General features: G+C 42.2%; 1 long non-coding RNA gene across 1 annotated transcript; it reads left to right on the forward strand.

Moving 5' to 3' along the window:
• The first annotated feature begins 347 nt into the window (after positions 1-347).
• On the forward strand, positions 348-9,949 carry LOC128266009 (uncharacterized). The gene is made up of 3 exons (XR_008269000.1): positions 348-1,119; positions 2,199-2,302; positions 8,993-9,949. It is a non-coding gene; the product is annotated as an uncharacterized LOC128266009 (long non-coding RNA).
• Positions 9,950-10,306: the final 357 nt, after the last annotated feature.

Consider the following 10,306-nt stretch of genomic DNA (forward strand, 5'->3'; position numbering starts at 1 on the left):
TTTCACACAAGTTTGGCCAAAAATTAATAAATTAATAAATTTATATCAGGCACTGATTTTAAAAATACTGTTTTTTCAATCAAAATTCACTTGACCTGAGCTTTTACTTAATAAAAAGATTCCCTCTTGATCTAAGGCATTTGTTAGAGGTTATAGTTTGCAAGAAAATATTTTAACTCATGGTTTAGAAAAATACATGGGATATTAATTTAACTAACGTTCAATTAGATTCCCAAAAAGGTTACGAAAACTTAAACTAACTAAAAATGTTGTGCCCGTTGAATTTGGATGAAAGGTTCCTTGACAAGTTTTCGAGATGGAAAACAATCGATTTGGACAATTTGTTTAAAATACAAGTTAACACCGGCTAGCGCCCCCTTCCCTTCACCCCCTCTCGACATCCACGATACCCGACGACGACCCTTCTCATTCAACCCCTCGGCCACCCACATCGTACACATTCAAGTCGAGTGGCCACACAGCGACAACATTACGCTCAAGTGGTCACATGAAGACGACACCAACTCAAGTGGCTGCAATGACCCGGCCGCTGGGCCACAAGAGCTACAGCGGCAGCACCAGCAATAGCGACAGCAGCAGCACCAGCAATAGCGACGGCGGCAGCAGCAGCTAAACAGCGGCAGAGATGCAACAGCAGCGATGCAGCTGCAGCGACGCGACGATGGAGACAGAACGACAGCGGCAGCGCGAGAACGACAGCGGCAGCGCCAGAACGTCAGCGGCAGAAGAGCAACGGCAGCAACAAGCAAGCGAAAGACTGTTGACCGCCCGCTAGCTGCCTCAGCTCAACAGCCGCCGCCCCTACCACTGCGCTAGATAAAATGCAGCGCTCACATCCGGACCAACCAAAACCGCTGCCGTCGGCTACGGTACTTCCGCGTCTGCCAACGGCATGCTGACGCCGGAGGACCGGAGTTGGTTAAGAGGCCAACCCACTAGTATTTAAGAGCTCACTTCTGTAACCACCGCAGTACAGTGTGGACCTAATATTAGACTATCACAATAAAATTATAACGTAATCCGAAGATAAAGTTGTTGCCTTTTTTGAGAACTACAAACACAAGTGAGCAAGATGCTGCTGATGAACACCACCATAAGGTAATATAGGGGAGCTTCGCACCCCCCCGGCCATGACAGGCCTTAACTGGCGCCCGAGCAGATTCCACTTTCTCGCGAAAGTGGGACCCAAATTTTTGCGGGTACCCCCCGACAAAAAACAAAGAGAATAAAAATGTGTTAAGAAAAAAAGGAAAAGAGAAGAAGGGTACCCCCCAGCAAGAAAACATAAAAAATTAAAAAGCTACGGGTACCCTGTGAATAATTATTAAATATAAAAAATAAAAAAAAAAAAAACCCAAAAATGGGAAAAAATTAAAATGAAATGAAAAACCCAAAAATGGGAAAAAATTAAAATGAAACGAAAAACCCAAAAAAGGGTACAAAGTATTTAACACGGCGTTGTGTGTGTGAAAGTGCGCAAAAATGTGTGTAATACAACTACCCGCCGCGGTGAGGATGCTGCCTTTCGCAGCTGGCATTCCCCACGGGCGCAAAAAAAGTTGTAATAAAATAATAAAACAGTGAACCTGCCGCGGCGATATGTCCACGCACCTCTCAGTGTGGCGTATTCGCGGGCACAAAAAATTCTGTATAAAATAAAAGAAACAATAACCCGCTGCGGCGTTAAGTCCACTTAAGTGGGTAGCTTAATCGCGAGCGCAAAAATTGCACTATAAAAAGAGAGAGAAAAAGACTTTGGCAACAAAAAATAATTATTTTAGTTTGAGAAAGGAGATAGCACTGGAAAATAATTGGGAATACTTTTTTTTCCAATTCTTTTTTAGTGTTGTTCGGGTTTCAAACTAGGAAAAAAGCCGAATGTGATAATAAAATTAAAATAATAATAAAACAAAAAGTGGTGTGTGGCAATCTGCTGGAAAGGCTCACGAATGCGGAATGCATTCAAAAAGGGCTGCCCAGTGGATTGTGTGGCAACCGTACCTTAGTAGGCAAAACGCCAGAACGGACAAATACGGACCATCGCGCCCAGTACCCAATAACCGCACTAAGAAAAAACTCACACAAAGTATTAACGCACAACGCCCCAAGAAGAAAAATCTTACAAAACCATACGAATTTTTCAAAAAACAAAATACTAATAAAAAATTTAATTTCAGAACTCTGTAAGAACACCACAAGACTACAAGAAAACGGCAAAAAAAACACACACAAGTTGGGAAAAAACCACAGAATCTTTGCGAAGCAAGAAAGAAACCAACGGGTGAGTGAAACGTTTAAATAAATTTCCCCTGAATAAATAAAAAAACATAAAAAAATAGTAAGGAGACAAACTGTTACCCGTTAGGCCCATCTGCATTTTTCACTCTAATCTTTTTTTAAAATAAAAAAAAATAAATAAAATACACGGCCTGACCAAAAGGAAATTCTTTTCTAAATACTTAGCAAAAAATCAGGAAATAAAAAATGGAGGAAATGAAGGAAGTATTAAAACGCCTTGATGCCTCCATGACAATCTTGACTGCCCAAATGGCAGAGATGAAGGACGAGGCTAAGAAAGTAGGGAATAGAATAGGTACTCTCGAGTCCGATTTCGGGAAACGTAACCCGGTGGCGGAAATACCGCTACCACTAACACACCCACGCACTGAATACGAGCTTAAGGAATCATCAGTCATACCAGATTGTGTAAAAGAATTAGTAACATTTGAGGGAGACCCCGAAAAATACGTCTCTTGGCTGAATAGGGCCCAGTCTATTGTGGATGACTACGAAATCATTAGGGAAAGGCCTTTGTATAGGTCTGTTCTCATTCAGATCAGGCAAAAAATCAGGGGTAACGCCGACTCAGCGCTCAACGCGTACAGCGTACGAGATGACGACTGGCCGGAAATCAAACGCATTTTAGCTCTACGGTACGCGGATAAACGAGATTTCGGTACGTTAGAGTACGAATTAACGCAAATGACCCAGGGCAACCAAAAGTTAGAGGATTTTTACTTACGAGTAAACAATCACGTTTCGCTCATTATGAATCGCATAAAGGGTATGAATTATTCCGTAGAAACCACGAATGCCCTCCTTGCGGGTCAGAGAGACAAGGCATTGAACGCATTTATAAGAGGGTTGAGAGGCGACGCTTCTAGGTTGCTAGTTGTACGCAAACCCGGGGACGTTCATGAAGCATACTCCATTAGCTTAGAGCTGGAAAAAATGCAATCAAGGAACCTCCCAGCAAGCGTCCCAACATTCAGGCAAACTTCCCAACACTAATTACCAAAGTTATCAGAATTACCGACCACCAAATTCACAAAGAGTTCCCCCAACCCATCAATTCAGCCATAGGGTGCAAACTGGCTCCGCGTACAATTACGCCCAAAGTGGAAACAGCCGCGGATCACCCAGGTTTCAGGGGGCCAGATCGGCAATTAAGCACGAGCCTAACCAATCAGGCCAAACCTATAGGGGCAGCTTCAACTCGCGCCAGGGAGAGGCAGGTGACATCAAACGAAGCCCAAGTGCCAACTCCAATTTAAACCCATTCCGTAAGGCCCAAAAGCTTTACCACATTACGTCTGCACCACCAACGTACCTCGCCCCGACCGAATATCATCAGGAATCACAAGATGACCCCTATTACAATCGTAATGACAACCAAGATAACACAGGCAAATTTGAGGACTCATCTCAGGGAATAGAAGTAGATTCTCATATGGAAGAATTAGGACCCATCAACAAAGAGGGTCAAAATTTTATGACCGATGCCTCTCAAGCGTACCATACATAGAATACGAGACCAGGGATGGGGCGAAATTGCAATTCCTGATAGACACCGGCGCTAACAATAATTTTATTAGCCCCAAAAACTCCGCCGGTTCAAAAACACTTTTAACGCCTTTTTCTGTACAATCCGCTGGGGGATATAACATAAAAATCACACACTGTATCACAGGACAATTTTTTAAGCCAATGGGGAACAACACTGTTCTCACCTTTTTTGTACTCCCGGGTCTGAAATCTTTCGACGGCATTATAGGGGACGACACATTGAAAGCCCTAAAAGCCCTGATCGACAGGAAAAATGACCTGTTGACAATAACACCCAATATTAAGATACCCCTCCTGGCAAAAAATTCAAAAAATTTACACCCTTTATTAGACGCAACGCACCCTGAGCTTGCTAGGGAGGCGTTAAATGCTCTCATTCGCGAATATTCTAGGATATTCGAGCCACTCTCGCCCGGAGAGGCCGTGGACACGAGCATCAGGGCTGAGATTCGCACTAGCACCTCAGACCCTATATACACAAAAGCTATCCCTACCCTACAAACATGAGAGGGGAAGTGGATAGACAAATTGAAGAACTCTTGCGGGATGGGATCATTAAACCATCAAAGAGCCCATATAACTCCCCGGTTTGGGTAGTACCGAAAAAACCTAAGCCGAACGGAGAAAAACAATACCGCATGGTCATCGACTTCAAGCGCTTGAATGCCATCACAATTGCAGATTCTTATCCAATACCAGATATTAATTCCATATTAGCAAGCCTGGGTAAAGCAAAATATTTTACCACCCTCGACTTGACATCGGGATTCCACCAAATCCACATGCTGGAATCTGATACCCCGAAAACTGCATTTTCAACTTTAAACGGCAAGTACGAGTTTCTTCGTCTTCCTTTTGGACTAAAAAACGCCCCCGCGGTATTTCAGAGGATGATCGACGACGTACTAAGGGAGCACATTGGCAAGATATGCTACGTGTATATCGATGACATAATAGTCTTCAGTGAAGACTATGATAGCCACTGGAAAAACCTTCGAGCTGTCTTCGACAATCTGAAGAAGGCTAGACTCCAGGTCAACTTGGAAAAAACTAATTTTCTCTCGACACACGTTGAATTTCTGGGGTATGTAGTGACCGCAGATGGCATCAGAGCGGACGAGAAAAAGGTAGAGGGGGTCACAAAAATGAAACCACCCACCAATGTAAAAGAATTGAAAAGCTTCCTGGGTATGACATCATATTATAGGAAATTCATTAAAGATTACGCGAAAGTAGCAAAACCACTTACCAATCTAACTCGAGGGGAGTTTGCGAGGGTTAAATCATCTCAGTCAAAAAAAGTTCCCATTGAACTAGATGAGCAGGCCTTAAAATCCTTTAACGATTTAAAAACCATTCTAGCGTCCTCAGAAGTTCTAGCGTTCCCCAACTTCTCGAAACCTTTTCACCTAACCACAGACGCATCAAACTATGCCATTGGTGCAGTCCTTTCCCAGGTAGACTCTAACAAAGATCGGCCAATTGCTTATATCTCCCGATCATTAAGTAAATCAGAAGAGAATTACGCCACAAACGAAAAAGAAATGTTGGCGATAGTATGGGCCTTAGACAACCTTCGATCATATTTGTATGGTGCAGGGTCTATTAAGATTTACACCGATCACCAACCATTAACATTTGCTCTGGGCAATAGGAATTTTAACGCCAAATTAAAACGTTGGAAGTCCCGCATTGAAGAATACAATTGCGAACTAATTTACAAACCAGGGAAATCCAATAAAGTAGCCGATGCTCTTTCACGCGTCACGACGTACGTAAATCACTTGGGTAATGACACCGCCTCCGAGACAGATTCAATCGCAACAATTCATAGCGCTCTAGAAGACGCTTCCCGTCTAATTCCTCATGTTGAAACCCCGATTAATGCTTATCGAAACCAATTAATTTTTTATTCAGATGTGTCCGATTACTCATGCGAGTACCCGTACCCCAGTTATGAGCGCCACATAATCCCTATTAAAGACCACAACCCATCAGACTTGATAGATTCTCTTAATAAATATTTAAAGCCCTCAATAATCAATGGAATTAAAATTTCGGATACTTACCTGCAGCTTCTTCAAACTTGCTGTCACCAAAATTTCAAGCTATACAAGATTCGTATAACGCAACGCTTAGTAAAAGATGTGACAGAGGAAGAAGAAATTTGTGAGATCATAGAAAAAGAACACCATAGAGCCCATAGAAGTTCGAGGGAAGTCCGTATTCAAATCCTGGAGAAATATTATTTTCCTAAGATGTCTAGTATCATTAGAACACAAATTTCTACTTGCACTACTTGTAAATTACACAAGTATGATAGACACCCAAATAAACCAACACTCCAACCTACGCCTATCCCCAATTACCCTTGCGAAATTCTTCACATAGACGTTTTTACACTAGAGAAAAAAATTTTTTTAAGCTGCATTGATAAATTTTCCAAATTCGCCAAACTTTTTCCACTGCAATCAAAATCCGCAATCCATCTTCGCGAAACCCTTCTGGATGCACTACACTATTTCACGGCACCTAGAATGATAGTATCCGATAATGAAAGAGGCCTTTTATGCCCAACTGTTCTGAATTACCTGCGAACGCTAGGAATAGAACTTTATCACACCCCAACTCAAAAAAGTGAAGTAAACGGTCAGGTAGAGAGATTTCACTCCACTTTTATGGAAATTTATCGTTGCTTGAAGGACGATCATCCCAATTTTAAAAATACGGAACTTATTCCGATCGTGGTGGACAGGTACAACAACTCTGTCCACTCGGTAACAAATAAAAAACCCGTAGACATTTTTTTCAACCGCACTTCCAGGATAAATTACCAGGGATTATCCGACTTCAAACAACAAACCCTTGAGGATATTCGAGGCCTCATAGAACATAAACAAAATTTAACCAACAACGCTCGTAATAAAAAAAGGACCGACCCGGTTTCCTACGAAGAGGGCGACACAGTATATGTCGCCAATAAACAAATAAAAACTAAGGAAAAAAAGCGGTTCAAGGCAGAAGAGGTTCAAGACGATAGAAGGGTGACTGTTAAGACAAGGTCGGGAAAAATTTTCCATAAGTCTCACTTGAGAAGTTAATTTATGGGCAATAAATACAATCATTTTTCACGCTCACAAATAGCACCCCCGCCGTTAGCAGTAGGCTGGTAACAGGATATCCCTGAAATTTTACAACTTTTAAATGTCACTTCAATAATAAAAGGGAAAAGTGTATTTAACGTTTCACAAGCTCAAAAATAATTACAAAATAACCACACCAAAATACCATCAAATGCTAACATAAAAAAACAAAAAAAAAACAAAATTAATCTAAACATATAAAATAAAGGAAACCAAACTAGAACACAAAAAAATTAAGACATATAAAAATAAGAGAAACACAATAAAAACACAAAACCAATCTAGACCCATAAGAAAAACACAGGAAAATTTTTTTACAACACTAACAGACTTAACACAAAATTCACAACAAAAAAATTAAACACAAAAAAATTAACAAACCTAAAAACAAAAAAACACAAAAAAACCTAACAGAGAAACACACTGAACTAAAACAATATCAATACTGAGCATATAAACTAAAATAAACTAAATTAAAAAAACAAATAAGAGAACCTAAATTAAAGTAATGAAATTAAACAATTTCGAATATAAAACTTTCAAAATAATATAAACTTAGCTTAATACCAAAAAATTAAGACCAAAAATTAAGAAACAATACAAACAACAACTACACGAAATATCTAGACTAAGAACTATTAATCACCTAACTATAAGAATTTATTACCCTTTTTTTTCGGCACTACAAGCGTGTCCACGCTCTACGTAGCGACCGCACTTCATATTTTCAAATATGACGCACCAGTTGTCCCCTTACAACAGGGTACCGTCTGGCGAACCAACGGTGTTTTTAAGCTGGCCCATATTATCGATCTAGGCCGCATTAAACAAGTCATCGACCAAACAACCAACGAAGCTACGATAATCACCGACCAACGGATCAATGCTTTGGTCTTCCACTACCTGCAACACGCATCAGAGGGCATCTCACGCATGGATGGCACACCAGCACGGAGGCCACGATCAATCGACTGGCTAGGATCAGCCTGGAAATGGGTAGCAGGGTCACCTGATAGGTCTGACTGGAACGCGATCTTAAAAACAGAAGACGACATAACCAGGAACAATAACCAGCAGATCCGGATAAATACCAAACTCTTTGACTCAACACACGAATCACTCCAGAGATTAAACGACGTCATCGGAAGAGTCAACGCAATAGACGGCGATTTCCATGTCACAACCGCCGTACTCCACAAGGCAATAATAATAGCGGACCAAGTCAGTGAAATACTAAGAGCCTGCCAACTGGCAAAGACTGACGTGGTCAACACGAATCTATTGGACCACGAGGAAATAGACGAAATTTTGACAGAGGTAGAAAGCCTTCCTTATCAGAACGTGGTCGAAGCCGTTGAATTCTCCCGACCAACAATCCTCACGAATGGAACTACATTACTGTATATCTTGACAATGCCCAAGGTGATGGACCAAAAATACCGACTGATGCTAATTTACCCAACGGTATCCGACGGCAAACAGGTTGTGCTGAAGTACAACAAACTGGCCATGAATAAGGTGGAAACATACGCCCTTCTTGGGAATTGCGTATCCATCGGCAATACAACTGTCTGCCGAGAAAAGGACCTATACAAACTGGAGGAGGATAGCTGTATTCCAAGACTTCTTAAAGGAGGTCAAGCTGCATGCGACTATCTTAGGACAAACCAACAAACGGTGGAACTCATCGATGACGGCACAATCTTCCTGACGAACTTCAATGGCACAATATCCACTCCAACAAAAGAACACCACCTGGAAGGCTCTTACGTCGTACAATTTGACAACGAAACGGTCACAATCGGTGACCGGAATTTCAGCAGTTATTCGTCAACGCACTTGATGGCAATGCCAGCGGTCTTGACTCAATATAACGACAACGGGTTACGAACTATCACTGAAATACGTGCATGACTTCAGCATGGAGAACCTGAAAAAATTATCAACTATGTCTAATAAAATTTTAATATCCTTCTCCGCAGAAATAATTATAACAGTATCCATCATAATAGCAATCTACCTTGTTTGGAGGAAGATAACATCAACCAAAGGGATCCCAAGGCTGCGAGACCCCACCTGCGAACCTCGAACCGACAAAGGCTTAAGGATCTGTGGGACACAGATCTTGTGGTGGGGAGGAGTTAACACCGGCTAGCGCCCCCTTCCCTTCACCCCCTCTCGACATCCACGATACCCGACGACGACCCTTCTCATTCAACCCCTCGGCCACCCACATCGTACACATTCAAGTCGAGTGGCCACACAGCGACAACATTACGCTCAAGTGGTCACATGAAGACGACACCAACTCAAGTGGCTGCAATGACCCGGCCGCTGGGCCACAAGAGCTACAGCGGCAGCACCAGCAATAGCGACAGCAGCAGCACCAGCAATAGCGACGGCGGCAGCAGCAGCTAAACAGCGGCAGAGATGCAACAGCAGCGATGCAGCTGCAGCGACGCGACGATGGAGACAGAACGACAGCGGCAGCGCGAGAACGACAGCGGCAGCGCCAGAACGTCAGCGGCAGAAGAGCAACGGCAGCAACAAGCAAGCGAAAGACTGTTGACCGCCCGCTAGCTGCCTCAGCTCAACAGCCGCCGCCCCTACCACTGCGCTAGATAAAATGCAGCGCTCACATCCGGACCAACCAAAACCGCTGCCGTCGGCTGCGGTACTTCCGCGTCTGCCAACGGCATGCTGACGCCGGAGGACCGGAGTTGGTTAAGAGGCCAACCCACTAGTATTTAAGAGCTCACTTCTGCAACCACCACAGTACAGTGTGGACCTAATATTAGACTATCACAATAAAATTATAACGTAATCCGAAGATAAAGTTGTTGCCTTTTTTGAGAACTACAAACACAAGTGAGCAAGATGCTGCTGATGAACACCACCATAAGGTAATATAGGGGAGCTTCGCACCCCCCCGGCCATGACAGGCCTTAACTTACATGTTTAAGAAATAAGGTTTCTGATAGTTGTTATGATCATTTTTTGTTACTTACTTGCGCTTACAGAATGTTAGTAGCTGAAAAATATGTTATAAATTTAAAAGATGCTTGTGAATTGCTAGATCATTTTGTAAAAATATTTATTACTATATACCCCAAAGAAGCTCTGACTTATAATGTTCACAATATGCTTCATCTTGTCGATTGTGTTAAAGAACAAGGTCATATTATTATTATTTATTTGTACACTATAAGCTTAAGTATAAGACTAGGCTACAGGAGAAGTATCAGCCATAGCTGCTGGTGCTTTCGGCTGGTTTGAATTTCATGTTATTTATCTTA

This window comes from Drosophila gunungcola, unplaced genomic scaffold (genome assembly GCF_025200985.1).
Source record: "Drosophila gunungcola strain Sukarami unplaced genomic scaffold, Dgunungcola_SK_2 000221F, whole genome shotgun sequence".
NCBI lineage: Eukaryota > Metazoa > Arthropoda > Insecta > Diptera > Drosophilidae > Drosophila > Drosophila gunungcola.